Below are 19074 nucleotides of genomic sequence, written 5' to 3'. Positions count from 1 at the left end.
GAGTCCACTTGTTAACCTTGTGATAAGAATGCTGTTTGATTAATATCTGAAACCTTGTAACGAGAAACATAACAACCCTGTATGTATTGCTCATAAAACCTTCAGGGAGTTAGCGGGTATTATATGTGCCTCGGAGATCAGCGCCTCTCCCCCTTCGTGAACATCACGAAAAAAGGAAGGAAGGCCTGTTGAAAGAGCCAGCACCTGGTCGTCAGTACTAGAAGAAAGAGCAGGCGCCCTTAGCTCGAGCCATCAATACAGAAAGAGCAGGCACCCTTAGCTCGGACCAAACCAGCAGGGTGTGACGGCTAATGGATTGGCTGGAGAGGCAGCCAGACAGCCACAAACAAGCCAGGTACGGTAATGCTGATGAGCTGCTCTTTCTTTCTGTGTAGCTTAACTATGCTGCCCCATGCAAGACAAGATATGCAGCACACCTACACCTCGACTGCAGGCTGTACGGTTTAAGGGTCCCAGAAATTACCATGGCAGGATTCAGTATTTGTATCAGTCAAATATTCAGATGAAATGCTACTGCTCCCACTAGGAGTCTCTGCAAGTTTAGGTAAACCAAAGTGCCCCCACAGCCCCTCCTCTTACTGGTGTCCACAGACTCGCAGGTCGGACCCTCATAAAGTGCGATCAAAGCCACTCTGCATCTGTGAGCAAACCGGAACAGCAGAGCTGCATCTCTGACTGTAAACAAGCACCATGGGTCTGTGAACGGAGCACTTCTGGTGTTGGAACCCACGTGTTAGCTCTTTGCAGCCACTTGCACAACCCACTCAGCTAGCTCGGTGAAATCCCCATGATTATAAACTATACCAAGCAGCCTCTTTCCTTTCATTAAGACACCTATTTGAATGCTGCAATCCTAACATTGACTATGCTGTTTATTTGCCTTATGCTATTTGTTATGCTAATGTTTAAGGCTGTGTAATGTGGGCACCATACCTCTATAACTGCATACATGTTTTGTTTTATAATTGGTAGCGGGGCTACAAAAAACATCACTTAACTCAGAAAAAAAGACAATAGAACATTTGCATGGTATTTTGTTATTAATAAGTTAGAATGATCATAATACCTTGTTCGAGGCATATGAGCTGCAGATCTCACACTGAGCATAAGATCGCCACCTGGTGTTGGACTCGGATGATTGCACGTTGTCGTCGTCTTGGAAGAAGTCTTTGTAGTCACAAGACGGGTGACTCCTTCCTTGGACGATAGTACGCATGGGCATCGACTCCATCCTTAGATTGTTTTTTTCCGCCACTGGTTTCAGATGTAACTTTTCTGCTCCGGTTAGAAATCTACTTTCTAAGTAGTTTGACGCGTAAAAAACTTACATAAACTCTTCTAAACAATTTTGGACATCAATAACCATCGACTCGATCTCATCAGCTCGATTCCGGTCGTCGATGCGGGCCGTTGGGCCTATCTACGCCATGAGGCCTGCAGCTCATGGAAAGGACGCCGTTCAAGATATGCCCCAAGTGTGGAGCAAAATTCCCGCACAGAGACCATCACAAGGTCTGTAACCTGTGCTTATCACTTGAACACAACGAGTCCAGCTGTCCAGCCTGCGCATCCTTTCGATCCAAGAAGACCATTTGGGATCGGTGGACCCGTCGACACATCATGCAGACATCAGCTTCGGAACCGGTGGACATCTTCGACGAGGGTCCAGATGTCCCAGAGGAAGATTCCGAAGATCTCGAAATCGTATCTGGGGCAGACGACTCCGATGACTTCATACCATCGGGTCAACACGCGAGTACTACTGCTCCTACCTCAACCCAACACCCAAATCGAAGGCAAACGTCAACACTTCGCCTCCGGGCCCAGTTGCGACCGAAAGACTACTTCAGAAGCCCCGCCTTCAAGCCTGGCTCCGAAGAAAATTCAAAGGCCTTCCGGTAGAAATCTACTTTCTAAGTAGTTTGAGGCGTAAAAAACGTACATAAACTCTTCTAAACAATTTTGGACATCAATAACCATCGACTCGATCTCATCAGCTTGATTCCGGTCGTCGATGCGGGGCGTTGGGCCTATCTACGCCATGAGGCCTGCAGCTCATGGAAAGGACGCCGTTCAAGAAATGCCCCAAGTGTGGAGCAAAATTCCCGCACAGAGACCATCACAAGGTCTGTAGCCTGTGCTTATCACCTGAACACAACGAGTCCAGCTGTCCAGCCTGCGCATCCTTTCGATCCAAGAAGACCATTCGGGATCGGTGGGGCCGTCGACATATCATGCAGACATCAGCTTCGGAACCGGTGGACATCTTCGACGAGGGTCCAGATGTCCCAGAGGAAGATTCCGAAGATCTCGAAATCGTATCTGGGGCAGACGACTCCGATGACTTCATACCATCGGGTCAATGCACGAGTACTACTGCTCCTACCCCAACCCAACACCCAAATCGAAGGCAAACGTCAACACTTCGCCTCCGGGTCCAGTCGTGACCGAAAAACTACTTCAGAAGCCCCGCCTTCGAGCCTGGCTCCGAAGAAAATTCAAAGGCCTTCCGGTAGCTCGGGACCGAGCAAACTGCATGTGCCGATACCACCAGCTCCCTCGGCACTGAAACCGAAAGAAGTCCTGGTTCCGAAATCCACTCTGAAACCGTTGACTCCGAAAGACAAAACGGCTCCAAAAATAATAAAGCCTGCTTCTGACGCTTCCAAGCCGACAAAACCAGCTTCGGCTCCAAAGCAAAGATCTTCAGAGCCAAGACCTATGCCAAAGGACTCTGCCACAACTCCTAAGGCTAATCACATAGAAAAGAAAAAACCACGACCGGAACAGAAAAAATCGGCACCGAAAGTGGTTCCTGAAGAAGAGGAGCTTTTTCACCCTGATCCTAGACAGAAAAAGATCTATATTGACCAAAAGACAGGACATGTTTCTACTGTGCCAGACAAAAAGAGGAAGTTAGATACAGCACCTCCCTCTCCAGTGCCTGTAAAGAAGGACTCTGCCACATCACCCATGCACCCTTCTTCTCCTATACCTCCCTCTTTTCTACCTCCTCTTCTTCACCCTCTCAAATTTCTCCTCCTCATTTTTCACCACAACATACACCGCCTCATAATGATGATATTATGGGGGGAGGGGGCGACTCAAATGACCCTTTTAATTACCCAACAGATCCACCTGACTGGGAGTATTCAATCCCACAGGATGTACCAGATATCCCTGACCCACATCCATACCCATCCAAACCATCTCCTCCCGAAGATAATATTGGGTTTAGACACTTACTGAATAGAGCTGCCATCCATCAGGGGGTCACAATGCACTCCAATGAGGCAGAAGAAGATTTTTTACTAGACACTTTTGAACAATCCCAAAAGTCAGTTCAAATATTACCAATGTTCAAAGGGGTCATTAAGCATGCACCAGAAGTGTTTAAAGATACTGTACGTGATAGGATCATAAACCCCAGAATAGAAAAGAAATATAGTCCTGCCCCTGGGGATCTGCCTACATTAAGGTATCCCCTAGTCGTTTCCAACGCTAGAAAACGAGCAAACTCCCAAACCTCAGGGGAAGCGCCACCTCCTGATAAAGAGTCAACAAGCATTGGAAATGCAATAGGTCTCGCAGTAGTAAAGTTTGAGCTATAGGTGTTATTTATTTTTTTGTTTTTTATTTATGTGTTGTTTTTTCTAAATAGGGAAATTAATAGCTTTCTTCTTTACAAAGCCAATAGTTATAATTTTTGTAAATGTGACACCTCTAGCATTTGTAAAGCAACATGTTTTGTATTAACGGGACTTATATGTGACTTATATGTATTGAAATAAAAAAAATCAATGGCTTTAAAAAAAATATCATAATTAATACGTAAATAAAATGGATTTTATTTTATATTGCCAATAGCTTAAAGTTTATTAAATATATTTAGTTTAAGATGCTGTGGTTGCGCTGAGTGAGGGTGAGTGAGGGTGAGGGTGAGTGAGGGTGAGGGTGAGTGAGGGGTTGAGGGTGAGGGTGGGTGAGGGGTTGAGGGTGAGTGAGGGTGGGTGAGGGTGGGTGAGGGTGAGTGAGGGTGAGTGAGGGTGAGTGAGGGTGAGTGAGGGTGAGTGAGGGTGAGTGAGGGTGAGTGAGGGTGGGTGAGGGGTTGAGGGTGAGTGAGGGTGAGGGGTTGAGGGTGAGTGAGGATGAGTGAGAGTGAGGGGTTGAGGGTGAGGGGTTGAGGGTGAGTGAGGGTGAGGGGTTGAGGGTGAGTGAGGGTGAGTGAGGGTGAGGGTGAGTGAGGGTGAGGGATTGAGGGTGAGGGGTTGAGGGTGAGAGGGTGAGGGTGAGTGAGTGTGAGTGAGGGTGAGGGTGAGTGAGGGTGAGTGAGGATGAGGTGTTGAGGGTGGGTGAGGGTGAGTGAGGGTGGGTGAGGGGTTGAGGGTGAGTGAGGGTGAGGGTTTGAGGGTGAGTGAGGGTGAGGGGTTGAGGGTGGGTGAGGGTGAGTGAGGATGAGGGGTTGAGGGTGAGTGAGGATGAGTGAGGGGTTGAGGGTGAGGGGTTGAGGGTGAGTGAGGGTGAGGGGTTGAAGGTGAGTGAGGGTGAGGGTGAGTGAGGGGGAGTGAGGGTGGGGGGTTGAGGGTGAGTAAGGGTGAGTGAGGGTGGGTGAGGGTGACTGAGGGTGAGGGTGAGTGAGGGTGAGGGGTTGAGGGTGAGTGAGGGTGAGGGGTTGAGGGTGAGTGAGGGTGAGGTGTTGAGGGGGAGTGGTCGAGGGTGAGTGAGGGTGAGGGGTTGAGGGTGAATGAGGGTGAGGGGTTGAGGGTGAGTGAGGGTGAGGGGTTGAGGGTGAGTGAGGGTGAGGGTGAGGGTGAGTGAGGGTGAGGGGTGGCCAACATCGCTATCCTCGCTAAACCAGTTGGCTCATCAGTGTTTGTCAACAGTGCGCCTTGTTGAGTAAGCAGAAAGAGATCGACGCCGGTTCGATAATGCCACAGCTCTGTGCTAACAAAAATGCGGAAAAAAGTAAGCATTTAAATCATTGCCAAATTCTACGGAAATTGATTGCAAATGGGAGCAGCTCTGCTTGCAAATCCTCCCTCCGTCGCCCAGGCTGCTGGACTGGAATTGCAGCAGCTAGAAGTGAGGAAGAAAAAAACAAGCAGCAGAGCACGGCGTCAGTGTTGGCATTGATGGGGGGTAGGGGGGAAGTGGGGATTTAAAAAAAAATGCGACACGGCGGGCAGGGGAGGGGGCGGAGCGGGTAAAATAAACAAGACGGAGGGAAGAGAGGGGAGGGGGGAGGAGAAATGCGACACGGCGGGAAGGGGAGGGGGCGGAGCGGGTAAAATAAACAAACAAGACGAAGGGAAGAGAGGGGAGGGGGGAGGAGAAATGCGACACGGCGGGAAGGGGAGGGGGCGGAGCGGGTAAAACAAGACGGACGTGCACGTGCTTTTAAGCTCCATGCGCATTGAGCTTAAACGTCACGGGCACTGCAAGGAATCGCCACGATTCCTTGCAGTGGATAAGCCCCCATAGTCTCGCTTGCTCGATGCGCATGCGCATCGACAGGCGAGACCTAAAAATGATAGACGCTTCAGGCAAGAGAATAGCTGCCCAGGCAAGCAACACATGGCGCATAGCTAACACACAAGCCCTCCTCGCAAGATACGACAGGGCTCATTATGATCAGTTAGAAACACTCTTACAGCATCTACCTAACCAATATAAAGCACAAGCAAATGACCTTATCCAAGAGGGTAAGCTAATTTCTAATGCTTCCGTCAAGTGCGCACTTGATGCAGCAGACACTGCATCTAGGGCAATGCACACTAATGTCTCCTTAGACGCCATTCATGGCTACGCATCTCAGGCTTTAAGCAAGAGGTGCAAACTACCATCTTAAATCAGCCATTTAACCAACAGCAGCATTTTGGGCCTGCTGTAGACACAACACTTGAAAAAATGAAAAAGGACACTGACACTGCCAAATCTATGTAAGCTTTACAGTTCCCAAAAACACGAGGCTCCTTTCGTCGCTCCTTCTATAGAGGGGGTTCCAAACAAGCTGGAGCAGACAATTCAGCTTCCTTTCAAAACAATATGCAAGCATCCTCCAATAAGGGATATTTTAGAGGAGGCTACAAAGGCAACAACAACAAGGGAAGAGGTCGAGGTAATAACAACAATCAAACCTCTCCCACCACAAAACAGTGACTTCCTTCCGCTCCCCCAACAGCATTCAACTCTTGTCGGGGGGAGACTAACACAGTTTCTACCTGTCTGGAATTCCATCACAACAGACAAGTGGGTAAGACAGATTATCCAGTATGGTTACTGCCTAGAACTCACAGCTACCCCTCCACATATACCACCCAGACAGCGTCCAAAGTCCACAGAACATCTTACTCAAACAAGAGGTTCTCTCATTGCTTCAAAAGGACACAACAGAGATAGTTCCATTAAAACATCAAGGGACAGGGTTTACTCGCTGTATTTCCTAATACCCAAGAAGGATTGGATACTAAGACCAATTCTCGACCTCAGGCCCCTCAATCTGTATATACACTCAGATCATTTTCATATGATCACTTTACAACAAGTGCTCCCATTGTTGCAACAAGGTGATTTCCTTACTACAATAGATCTCAAGGACGCTTACTTCCACATTCCTAGAAATCCTTCTCACAGGAAGCATCTAAGGTTTGTACTAGAAGGACAACCCTATCAGTTCAAAGCCCTTCCATTCGGAGTCACAACTGAAATGAAATGAAAAGGGGATTTGTAGAGCGCGTTGCTGCCCTGGGGCGTCCAAGCGATACAGAAAAGAAATGGTGCTACCTGTACCTGTTTACAAAGTGCCTAACAGTAGTAGCAGCACATCTCAGAAGACAACACATCCATGTCTTCCCATATCTAGACGATTGGCTCATAAAAGCCAAGTCATTCAATCAGTGTGTCCAACACACATCTCAGACTATTCAAACATTGCACAACTTGGGGTTTACAATAAACTACACCAAGTCGCATCTCCAGCCCTCTCATATACATCAATACCTAGGGGCTACAATAAAAACTTTTACAGCTCTGGCTTATCCCAGTCCATCCAGAATACACAGCATTCAAGCATAGTCACAAGGTTTCAAACCCAACACTCTCTCCCAGCCAGAGTGTTCATGGCATGATGGCATCTTGCATTGTTATTGTATCATATGCAAGACTGCAAATGTGCCCATTGCAGGAATGTCTAACACATCAGTGGAACCAGGCTCAAGGACAACTTACAGACTGGTGTTGGTGGACAGCCGCACACATCGCTCTCTGCAGTGGTGGAACACCAAAAACTTGTCCAGAGGGTGGCGGTTCCTCGAACCTGTTCCACAGATAATATCTACAACAGACACATCCCTGACATGATGGGGAGCCCATCTCCTACACCATACAACTCAGTGAAAATGGACCATTCAACAAAAAGTGCTCCACATCAATTGCCTAGAGTTGCTAGCAATATTCCTAGCACTGAAATCCTTCCAAGTACATGTACAGAACAAAGCTGTCCTGATCCAGACGGACAACATGACAGCCATGTACTACATTAAAAAACAAGGAGGCACACATTCTCTGCAACTGTCACTGCTTGCACAGAACATTTGGATGTGGGCCTTTCCACAAAATATATACTAGCAGAACACCTTCCAGGAGTTCACTATCAGATTGCAGATCTGTTAAGTCGACAGACACAACAGATTCACGCATGGGAACTACATCCACAAGTTCTTCTACTATTCTTTCACAAGTGGGGTCATCCAGACATAGATCTGTATCCAACACACGAAAACGCAAAATGCCCAACCTTCGCTGCCAGGTTCCCACACCCGCTGTGCAAAGGCAATGCGATATGGATGAACTGGTCAGGCAGATTTGCGTACGCTTTTCCGCCACTCCCACTAATACCACTAGTGGTACGCAAGCTCCTACAACAGTCTCTCAAAATGATCTTAGTAGCCCCCACATGGGCACGCCAACCGTGGTTCACAACGCTACTAGAACTCTCTCTCTAGTTCCACCCCAAAGACTGTGTCTGACACCATCCATGCTAACGCAGAACCATGGAGACATCAGACATCCAGATCCAAGTCAACTGAATCTGGCGATCTGACTCCTGAAGTCTTAGAGTTTGGTTACCTTAACCTGCCCTACAACAAAAGACCCTGTCGAACGGACGTCCAAATGTGTCAGTTACTCAGAAATAGAACAGTCTGAATGTACTGATAACTATTCCAATCCCTTATGGTTTATAAGGGGGTAATTCACTGTGCTGCGTCCCAATTTTTATGTTAAAAGAGGCCCAACTTCCTTGACAGAAACACAGAACAAAAAATGCAACTTGTCTGACCCTTCAAGGTCAGTACCAATTATCCACACCAACAATGTTGGACAAATATCTGTTTAGAAAAAATGTGTGAGAAACAAGTGACACCTCACGGAAACACCACCAACGGGGTAACTGGTATGTAATTTCCAGACAAGCCCGTGTCTCATCATCGGTAGTCACTTGATTCTCAAAGAAAATAGAAAAGGGAGTGTCCAAAACAAACAACCAAAGAAGTGTGACAAACAGTGGAAAGCAGAAGCATCTGCTAGTGACAAACACACAACATAAATCAGTGCACACAACACAGCAACCAAATCCCTTAACCAATTTTATTCATAGGGAAAGAGGTGTGCTGTACCAATAAAAAGGCTGGTAGCTATTCCTGCATACCTTTACCTATTTAAAATGCCGACATGTTTCACTGCCACCATAGTTTTGGCAGTTTCATCAGGGCTGCACTATATGCTGCCACTCCACTCTTGGACACTTGTTCTGTGTTAACCAGAGTCAGCCTAGTTGATCATACCGGCCGCCCAGGGGTTGAAACGCGCCTCATCTCGTTCGTGATCTCGAGTCGAGATTTGATGCTACACCAAGAGAGCTAAAAAGCCAGGTGAAGGCGAGGACTCACGTTAGGAGTACCCCATCATCCGTTTCAACCCCTGGGCGGCCGGTATGATCAACTAGGCTGACTCTGGTTAACACAGAACAAGTGTCCAAGAGTGGAGTGGCAGCATATAGTGCAGCCCTGATGAAACTGCCAAAACTATGGTGGCAGTGAAACATGTCGGCATTTTAAATAGGTAAAGGTATGCAGGAATAGCTACCAGCCTTTTTATTGGTACAGCACACCTCTTTCCTTATGAATAAAATTGGTTAAGGGACTTGGTTGCTGTGTTGTGTGCACTGATTTATGTTGTGTGCTTGTCACTAGCAGATGCTTCTGCTTTCCACTGTTTGTCACACTTCTTTGGTTGTTTGTTTTGGACACTCCCTTTTCTATTTTCTTTGAGAATCAAGTGACTACCGATGATGAGACAGGGGCTTGTCTGGAAATTACATACCAGTTACCCCGTTGGCGGTGTTTCCGTGAGGTGTCACTTGTTTCTCACACATTTTTTCTAAACAGATATTTGTCCAACATTGTTGGTGTGGATAATTAGTACTGACCTTGAAGGGTCAGACAAGTTGCATTTTTTGTTCTGTGTTTCTGTCAAGGAAGTTGGGCCTCTTTTAACATAAAAATTGGGAAACAGCACAGTGAATTACCCCCTTACAAACCATAAGGGATTGGAATAGTTATCAGTACATTCAGACTGTTCTATTTCTGAGTAACTGACACATTTGGACGTCCGTTCGACAGGGTCTTTTGTATTAGGTCTAGTTTTGAGTGGAGGGCGACCCTGTCTGATTCCCTCTGTGCTCCCATTGATAGTTTACCTTAACCTGCCACCAGACTGTATGAATATCATTAAGGAAGCCGGAAGACCTACTACTAGAGCTTGCTATGCTGCAAAATGGAAAAGATTTGCCAGTTACTGCACCAATAATCACGTTGATCCCCTGGATGCTTCCATCCAGAATATCATCTGCTACCTTCTACACTTACAAAGATGTAATCTAGCATATATATCTATACGTCTAGATCTTGCAGCCATTGCTGCGTACCTACAAAATAGACATCTGTCATTATTCAGAGTGCCTGCAATTAAAGCATTTATGGAAGGATTAAAAAGAATCATTCCTCCTAGGTTACCACCCCCTCCAGTGTGGAACCTAAACATTGTACTTACAAGGCTCATGGGACCCTCTTTTGAACCTTTACACAAACGTGAACTGTAATTCCTCACATGGAAAACAGCTTCCCTTATTGCTATTACCTCTCTTAGGTACAGTGAGTGAGATTCAAGCTTTCACTATACAAGAACCATTTTTACAATTACACAAAGTGGTCCTAAGAACAAATTCCAAATTACTTCCTAAAGTCATTACTCCTTTTTATCTAAACCAATAAGTAGAATTGCCTGTGTTTTTTCAAAACCCAGAAAGAGCTCTACACACCCTAGACGTGAAAAGAGCCCTTCTCTATTACATTGACAGGACCAAGCCCTTTCGCAAAACAAAGCAATTGTTTGTAGCTTTCTCTCCACCACATAAGGGCAACCCCATCTCTAAAGCTGGAGTTGCAAGGTGGATTGTAAAATGCAAACAAATATGCTATCAAAAAGCAAAACGTACATTAACAATTCCTCCTAGAGCCCACTCCACACATAAACTAGGAGCCTCTATGGCTTTCTTAGGGAACATTCCCCTAGAAGACATCTGCAAGGCAGCAACATGGTCTACAACACATACCTTCACTAAACACTATTGTGTTGATGTGCAAGCCAAGCAGCAAGCTGCTGTAGGCCAATCTGTCCTCAAAGCTCTCTTTCAAACTACTGCAACAGATGCAGGTGACCACCGCTAGGGGAGACGTTGCTGTATAATCAATGCTCAGTGTGAGATCTGCAGCTCATATGCCTCGAACGGAAAATGCTACTTACCAGTATGCAACTGTTCTTGGCATGTAGAACTGCAAAGTCTCACACGCCCACCCGCCTCCCCGGGACCTGTATCTGTTCCAGTTCTATCTTACTTAGATATACACGCATAGACATCTCTTTTTAGGTCTCGGCTAAGCGCGCGGAAGCGCGTTCTCGCCAAGAACCTATTGTCGCCGTGTCTGCTTCCCAGGAGACAATCCTGGCTGCGCGCATCGCCTTGGAGGCGATTTGAAACTGTCACGTGCACGCGAACGTGCGCTGTGGCCAGGCGCTGTCTCCTGGGAAGCTCGAAACACCACACATGCATGCGCATACACACACGAGCGCCCATGCACGTACGCACATACATACAGAGACACACCCCCCGCACACATACACACATGCGCGCGCACACACGAGTGCACCCAGCCCCCCCGCCGTCGCACACATGCATACACACACACGCACACACACACGAGTGCACCGAGACCCCCCCAGCCCTTTTCAACTTACCGGGCCAATTTTGGGGGACTCCGCTCTCCGCACGCGGCAGGCACCAGGCATGTGCAACACTTGCGCAACCTCCTTCTGGCGGCCCCGGGGCTCTCCACGGCTTACAGGAGCCCCGGGCCTCGAGACGCTTTCACTCCGCCTGCCTCCTCTTCTGGTCCGGACGCGGCCCCGCCCCCGTCACAGGCGACTTTGCCTGACTTCCGGTGAGGCTGCGCATCATTCGTGTGTGTACAATGTTATGTAAGGCGTACAGCTGTATAGCATTTTATTGTGTTTTCTTTATTATTTTTTATAGAAAGGTCGTCCAAGGGAAAGGCTACCTCCTCCCATCAGGCTCTCCTCCTCTACAGGCTTTTTAAAGAAACGTACCGAACACCAAAGATGAGGCCCTGTACGTTATTGACATATTGATTAGTAGAGATTCACATGGGTTTTTGGAAAGGCTGTTCACAATCCCTGCTATTAGGCAAGGGCTCTGATGGATCATAATTTACACAAACTAAACGTACATTTTTTAAAAATGAATCCAGTGCTGATGTCAAACAAAACTAAAGCTCGATCTGATGCAAGGAAGTGCAGCCCTATGGTTACATTTTTGGGTTTATCAACTTTAAGGCCATCTACAGTAAAATGGTATAGTGATTTTTGAGTGAGGAAATTCATATTCAGCTCTGTCTGGCGAATTATCAAGTCCACCCACCTCACAGCTGCTGCAAATGAGACAATGGATGGCATGTAATGAAAAAAAGAAAAACGTCATCAGTCTGTATATTTATTCATTTGAATATTGATATGGTTTTGCTGAATGCTGTCTTTAGCCCCAGGACACTGGGTAACAGCAGTGCTCTGTAAAACAATTAACATAGCATACTTTCCTCCCTGCCCCCATTGTTATTGAATCAAATCCAGCCACCAGCAGACATTAGTCACTACATTTGCAAAGTTGCCATCCCAAAGACAATGCGCTCTTTTAAATGGCTTGCTATACCAGAGTGCCTCTTGTTGCTAACAGTGATACTTCAGTGATGGTTCACGTTACACCCTTGCGTAAGAACCGCGGAGCAGTAATTCTGGCAGAGAATGGATGTAGGCGACAGACCTCAGCTGACAATGCTGTTTCTGAGGCCAGGGATGGATGGCGGTGCGGTGGCTGTAAGAGGATGCTGTACTCCCGGGGCAGGGATGTGGGTGCTGAGCTCTGCCCCGGGAGGGGGTCAGTAGTTTGGAATGCTAGGCATGTGGCAAGGCTGGAGACAGGCAGGGTTGGGGGAGTCGGGGAGCCCCGCATCAGAAAGGGGGCACTCCGAGGGAGGGCCTCTAAAATACGAATATAGCCCTTGGGCGCCCGCGTACATGACGCGAGTTAACCGGAAATGGCACAGGCCGCAGCTTGGGCAGCAACAGAGAACCACAGACCGCCTGTCTGTAAAGGGGAAGGCACAGGAAAGGGCAAGCCTGGGTTAACTCGGGCAGGAGCACCGATATGTTCAGCGCCACAAGGCCCTCAGGCCGATGCGCTACAAAACTGGCACTAGTCTCACACACAGGTGCTGCACAAAAGGATGCGTCTTAATCTGCCTCATCCCTCGTGTTGACCCTCTTAGGATCTCTTGTGTGCACTTTTCTCTGCCGCCAGCTGTCCGCACGCTTCCATTGTTTCTTGTGTGCACGTCCCTGCTTCCTTGTGTGTGCACACCTCTATCCCTTCTCTCTTTGTGCATGCTTCTGTCATAAGAACGGACATGGTAGAGGTAGGCTGTTTTTTTATTTATTTATTAGTTTTCACTTTTATATAGCACAAACTTTACCCGCAGGTATCAGAGCGCTTTAAATCAGCATGCTTATAACAAGCAAGACTGGCACTCTATATTACTGCCAACTTAGCTTAGCATAAGCAACAGCTAACCATTCACAAACAATGTTTATATACCAATTGCAAATTAAAAAAAAATATGCAAAGCATTGTCATTTACAATGCCAGTAACTTAAACTTTAATGCTGCGAGACCTATTGCATTGCAAATGCTTGTTTCTTTCTACTAACTCCATCATTTCCCATCATGGCGAAAAACAATCTAAGGATGGAGTCGATGCCCATGCGCACTATCGTCCAAGGGAGGAGTCACCTATCTTGTGAGTACAAAGACTTCTTCCAAGACGACAACAACATGCAATCATCCGAGCCCAACACCATTGGCGATCTAATGCGCAGTGTGTGACTCTGCAGCTCTACATGCCAAGAACAGATGCATACTGCACTTTAATCCTGGTACTACGCTTACCTGCCTCTCGCTCTTCACCAAACTCCGACCTGTGCCAGTCAGCTCTCTCCTTGGGGCCTTGCCCTCCGCCCCTCTCCCTTGCTGAGTGCACTATTGTCCAATCTCTCCCTCTCAAGTGTACCAAGTGGCTTATTCCCAAGAGCCTTGTCTCTCAGCTATGCCGACGCTGGGTCCTACTCCATACTATGCCTCTCCCCAGTCTGCCTAGAGTTGCCGCCTCTCGCATGTGCCCAGTACAAGTCATGCAGCCTCCCTTATGCAGTGCTGTTCTCCACAAAACTGTGCAGACTGCCCAGCGGTTTGTATGGTCTTAATCCTGGAGCTATGCACCTCGCCATTTGTACCAGTGGCATGTATGCCTTCCCAGCTGTTCTTCGTGCTCTTCCCCCATAGGTACACCGTACCCAAATAACTCAGAAGCTGTGCCCATAATGTGCTCACAGGGCTGTGTCGATGCACTCTGAAGAGCTGTGCCATTCACCCCTGCCCACAGTGCCTACTACCATTGATGTCCACTGTGCCCCTCCAACATCTGTGCCCAGTAATGTGCTCCATAATTATGTCCTGTGTCTGCACCCTGCTGTGCCTCTCCAGATCGCCTTTGCCATCTACTCTACATTGTGTGGGAGGGAGAGGGCAGAGGATGGCTGTTGTGATGTCAGTTGTGAGGTTTCAGGATTAAAGTGTTGAGGGTAAAAGCTAGTGTCAGATCACAAGATATTTTGGGCCATATTATCAAGAACGGCGATTACATTATCGCCGCTTTAGCGTCAGGAAACTGCTGCTAAAGCGGCGATAAGGGGCTTGATAATATGCCCTTGTGAATTCCCAAAGCTCAGGTTCTGGTGTGCAGGACATCAAACCTGGGCTTCTATGGGAATTGACATGGGCATATTATCAAGCCCCTTAACGCTGCAGTTTCCTGCTGGTAAAGCGGCGATAATGTTTGCGTCATACTTTATAAAATATGGCCCTCTGTGCCTGAGGAGCTTGACAGACAACAGAGAATAGTAGAGAGTATGCCCGCCTTTCATGAATGAGTAAATACATTTATTTGTTTCAATTAAAAAAATTGTTACAAAATCATTGCGTGACCGTGCTAAAATGATCACATTATTAATTACCACATTTCATTTCAAATGGTCAAGTCAAGTCAAATGATTTATATAGCGCACTACATACCCAGAGGGTTTCAAGGCGCTTGAAGAAGGGTGGGGGAATTACTTGTCGAATATCCAAGTTTTAAGTTGCTTTCTGAATGCTAGGTGGTTCTGAGTGAGGCGAATGTGAGTGGGAAGTGAGTTCCAGGTTTTAGCTGCCAGGTAGGAGAAGGATCTACCTCCCATGGTGGTTTTGTTGATGCGAGGTACAGTAGCAAGGGCTTGGTTGGAGGATCGTAGCTGGCGGGAGGGGGTGTAGAAGGAGAGTCGTGTGTTAAGGCAATCGGGTCCAAGTTCGTAGAGTGCTTTGTGAGCGTGGTTTAGGAGGCGGAAAGTAATCCTTTTATTGACGGGGAGCCAGTGGAGGTTTTTCAGGTGACCAGAGATGTGGTCTTTACGCGGGATGTCTAGTATGAGTCTGGCTGAAGCGTTCTGAATGCGTTGGAGTTTTTTCTGGAGTTTTGCGGTGATACCGGCGTAAAGGGTGTTTCCATAGTCCAGGCGGCTTGTGACCAGAGCGTGGGTGACAGTTTTTCTAGTTTCAGTGGGGATCCAGCGAAATGTTTTTTTGAGCATGCGAAGAATATTGAAGCAGGATGATGAAACGGCGTTGACTTGTCTGTACATGGAGAGTGAAGAATGCAGGATGACGCCCAGGTTCCGTGCATGGTCCGTCGGGATGGGTGCTTTTCCAAGGGCCTCTGGCCACCAAGAGTCATCCCAGGCGGAGGGGGAGGTACCTAGGATAAGGACTTCTGTTTTGTCTGAGTTCAGTTTTAGTCGGCTGTGCTTCATCCACTCGGCTACTTCTTTCATTCCTTCATGTAGGTTGGTTTTGGCCGTGTTCGGGTCTTTGGTGAGTGATAGGATCAGTTGAGTGTCATCAGCGTATGAGATGATGTTGAGGTTGTGTTGGCGTGCGATAACCGCGAGGGGGCTCATGTATATGTTGAAGAGGGTGGGGCTGAGTGAAGATCCTTGTGGCACGCCGCAGATGACTTCAGTGGCTTCAGACTTCAATGGTGGGAGGCGGACTCTTTGGGTTCTTCCGGTGAGGAACGAGGTGATCCAATCCAGTGCTTTTCCTTGGATTCCGATGTTTCTGAGGCGCTGTAATAGGGTGCTATGACAGACTGTGTCGAAGGCTGCGGAGAGGTCGAGGAGGATGAGGGCGACTGTGTCTCCATTGTCCAGTAGAGTTCGAATGTCGTCTGTGGCTGCGATGAGCTGTGTTTGGCTCGGAAGCCGGACTGTGAGGAGTCGAGGGATTTGTTGGTTTCGAGGAATGCGGCGAGCTGGTTGTTGACAGCTTTCTCGATGACTTTGGCCGGGAATGGAAGGAGCGAGATGGGGCGGTAGTTTTTGAGTTCGGTGGGGTCAGCTGTGGGTTTTTTCAGAAGGGCGCTGACTTCGGCATGTTTCCAGCTTTCCGGGAAGGTGGCGGAGTTGAAGGAGCAGTTGATGACGTCTCGGAGGTGTGGTGCTATGATGGAGTCTGCTTTGTTGAAGATGTGGCGAGGGCATGGGTCTGTGGGGGATCCTGAGTGGATGGAGTTCATCAGGCGGATGGTGTCCTCAGTGGAGATTGGGTTCCAGTCATTAAGGATGTTCAAGGGGGGTGAAGGTCCTGCAGAGGGTTGGGTGGGTTGGTCTCCGGGTCGGTTGTCGAAGCTGTTGTGGATGTCTGCGATTTTGTTGTGGAAAAATGAAGCTAGGGAGTTGCAGAGGACTTGAGAGGGGGTGATGTCGTTGGAGTTGGCTGAGGGGTTGGTAAACTCTTTGACGATGTTGAATAATTCCTTGCTGTTGTGGGCGTTGTTATCTAGTCGGTCTTTGAGTGCGGCTTTCTTGGCAGACCGGATTAGTTGGTGGTGTGTGCGGGTGGCGTTTTTGAAGGCGTCCCTGGTGCTGGTGTTTGGGTCTTTTTTTCCAGGCCTTTTCGAGGGAGCGACAGAGTTTCTTAGATTTCTTAAGATCGTCGTTGAACCAGGATGCGTTCTTGCTGCCTAGCTTGATTTGGCGTTTTTTCAACGGTGCTAGGATGTCGGCGCTGTTGGATAGCCATTGGGTGAGGTTAATGGCTGCTTGGTCGGGGTTTGAGGAGTGGACAGGGGGGTTTTGAAGAAGCGAGGAGATCTGGTCGATGGTGATTTTGTTCCAGTTTCTTCGCAGAGTAGGTTGAGGATGGTTGTGAGTTGTGGTCTTATTGTAGCTAAAGTGAACGCAGCTGTGGTCCGTCCAATGTAGAGTTGTGGTGTGACTGAAGGAGACATGTTTGCTGGAGGTGAAGATAGGGTCGAGTATGTGACCTGCGATGTGGGTGGGGGTAGTGACAAGTTGTTTGAGTCCGAGGTTGGCGAGATTATCCAGAAGGGTGGTGGCGTTGCTGTCATTGCTCTTTTCCAGGTGAAAGTTGAGGTCTGCCAGTAGAATGTATTCCTCGGAGGGGAGGGCGTGTGGGGTGATAAAATCAGTGATGTCTTCAGTGAATTGTGCACGGGATCCTGGTGGTCGGTAGAGGAGGGTGCCTCTGAGTGTGGTCTTGGGATCGGTGTGGATCTGGAAGTGAAGGTGTTCGGCGCTGGTAAGGTTGACGTCTGAGCTGGTTGAGATGCGGATGGAGTTCTTATGGACGATAGCGATGCCTCCTCCTGTTTGGTCGGTGCGGTCCTTACGGATGATCTTGTAGCCTTCCGGGATGGCAATGGTGATGTCTGGGGCAGAAGAGGCGTTCATCCATGTTTCTGTTAGGAAGGCGACGTCCGGAGAGATGGTGTCTAGTAGATTCCAAAGGTCGATGGCGTGTCTGTGGACCGAGCGGGTGTTGAGCAGGATGCATTTTAGGTGGTTGGTGTCAGATCTCTGTTTGGTGTTAGTGGGTGAGGAGTTGGTCTTGGTGCCGTCATACTTGCAGGAGTTGCAGGAGAAGGGTCCATGGGTGTGTCTAGGAGCGGCTTGGACGCAGTTGGGGAGACGGCCGGGGTTTAGGGCTAAGACGGTGGTGGTTGAGTCGTATGTAATCCGGGTGGGGTAGGTGGTACAAGGGCCGGGGGGTCTGGCGCTGGGCGCGGTCCAGGCGCGGAAAGGTGTAGACGGGCTTACCTTTGGCGCACCTTCGGCGCGCATGGGGCGCGACCGCTGCGCGCAAGAGCATCTGTCATAAGTGGGAGGGGGGAGGGGCGAGGGAGGAGCAGCTGGGAGGCGGGTGCGTGGTGGAGGGGGCGGGCTCTGGGCAACAACAACAACAACAGCAATGGCGGCTGGGGCGGAAGCGCTGACCGGGTCGGGTGAAACCGACCAAATAACTACGCGGGGCAGCCACACAAATGCCAATGCAGAAAGCAAAAATAAACAGACAATGAAGCAATTAACAACAAACACGTGCACACGATCTCAAGGCAGCTAATGCAGGGGTATAAACAAACAGATAAATAATGCAGCAATTAACAACAAACACGGGCACACGATCTCAAGGCAGCTAATGCAGGGGTATAAACAAACAGATAAATAATGCAGCAATTAACAACAAACACGGGCACACGATCTCAAGGCAGGACAATACAGTTGAAAAATACACAAATAATGCAGCGAATGACAATTTCTGTGGTTAGCAGCGGATCTGCGCAAACGATACCCAGCTTGAGGCAGGAGAGAGCAGGGGCAGGAGGGAGCGACCGTAACTGACGAAGTCAGGACGGTGCATTTCATAATGTGCCTAAAGAAATTCATAAGAACACCACAAGAATTAATGTTTATATTCCAACTTGAAGCTACACCGAGTTTCTTCCATGTTCGTCAGTATGTGGGTGGCTTCCGTTAATTATTTTTGTAGCTGAATTGCAAATATGTCTAGCCTTGCTAATTCCATTGGAGTTTGTAAGATAAAAAGAATTTCCATTGCTTCTGTGCAGATGTGGTGTCATAGTTTAAAACAAGCATTGGCATAGCCAATAGGTCTCGCCTTTGGGACCTTATAAGTGTTTAGCCATGCAACAGTTAACGTTGTTGCAGTAAGGATATTGTTCTGCATAACTAAACACTTATAGGGTCCTAAAGCCAAAGCCGAGACCTATTGGCTAGTTCAGTAGTGTACTGTCTGGATTTTGATGTCAATGCTGCCCCTGATATCGTCTCTACTCTGGCGTTCTGGAAACATGTCCTGCTTCTAGGCGCTAGTTTTGCATTTTAAACTGGGTGCATTCCTGCCCCCTCAATGCATTTTCTGCCCCACCCCCAGTCTGCCACAACGATCTCTGC

General features: G+C 48.2%; 1 protein-coding gene across 1 annotated transcript in view; it reads right to left on the bottom strand.

Moving 5' to 3' along the window:
* Positions 1 to 19074, bottom strand: part of SURF1 (SURF1 cytochrome c oxidase assembly factor) — a 79646-nt gene that overhangs the window by 60371 nt on the left and 201 nt on the right. The gene's annotated exons all lie outside the window — the stretch shown is intronic.

Source organism: Lissotriton vulgaris, chromosome 5, assembly GCF_964263255.1.
Source record: "Lissotriton vulgaris chromosome 5, aLisVul1.2, whole genome shotgun sequence".
Lineage (NCBI taxonomy): Eukaryota > Metazoa > Chordata > Amphibia > Caudata > Salamandridae > Lissotriton > Lissotriton vulgaris.
Note: the sequence above shows the minus strand (reverse complement) of the source record. Positions and strands in the feature narration are given on the sequence as shown.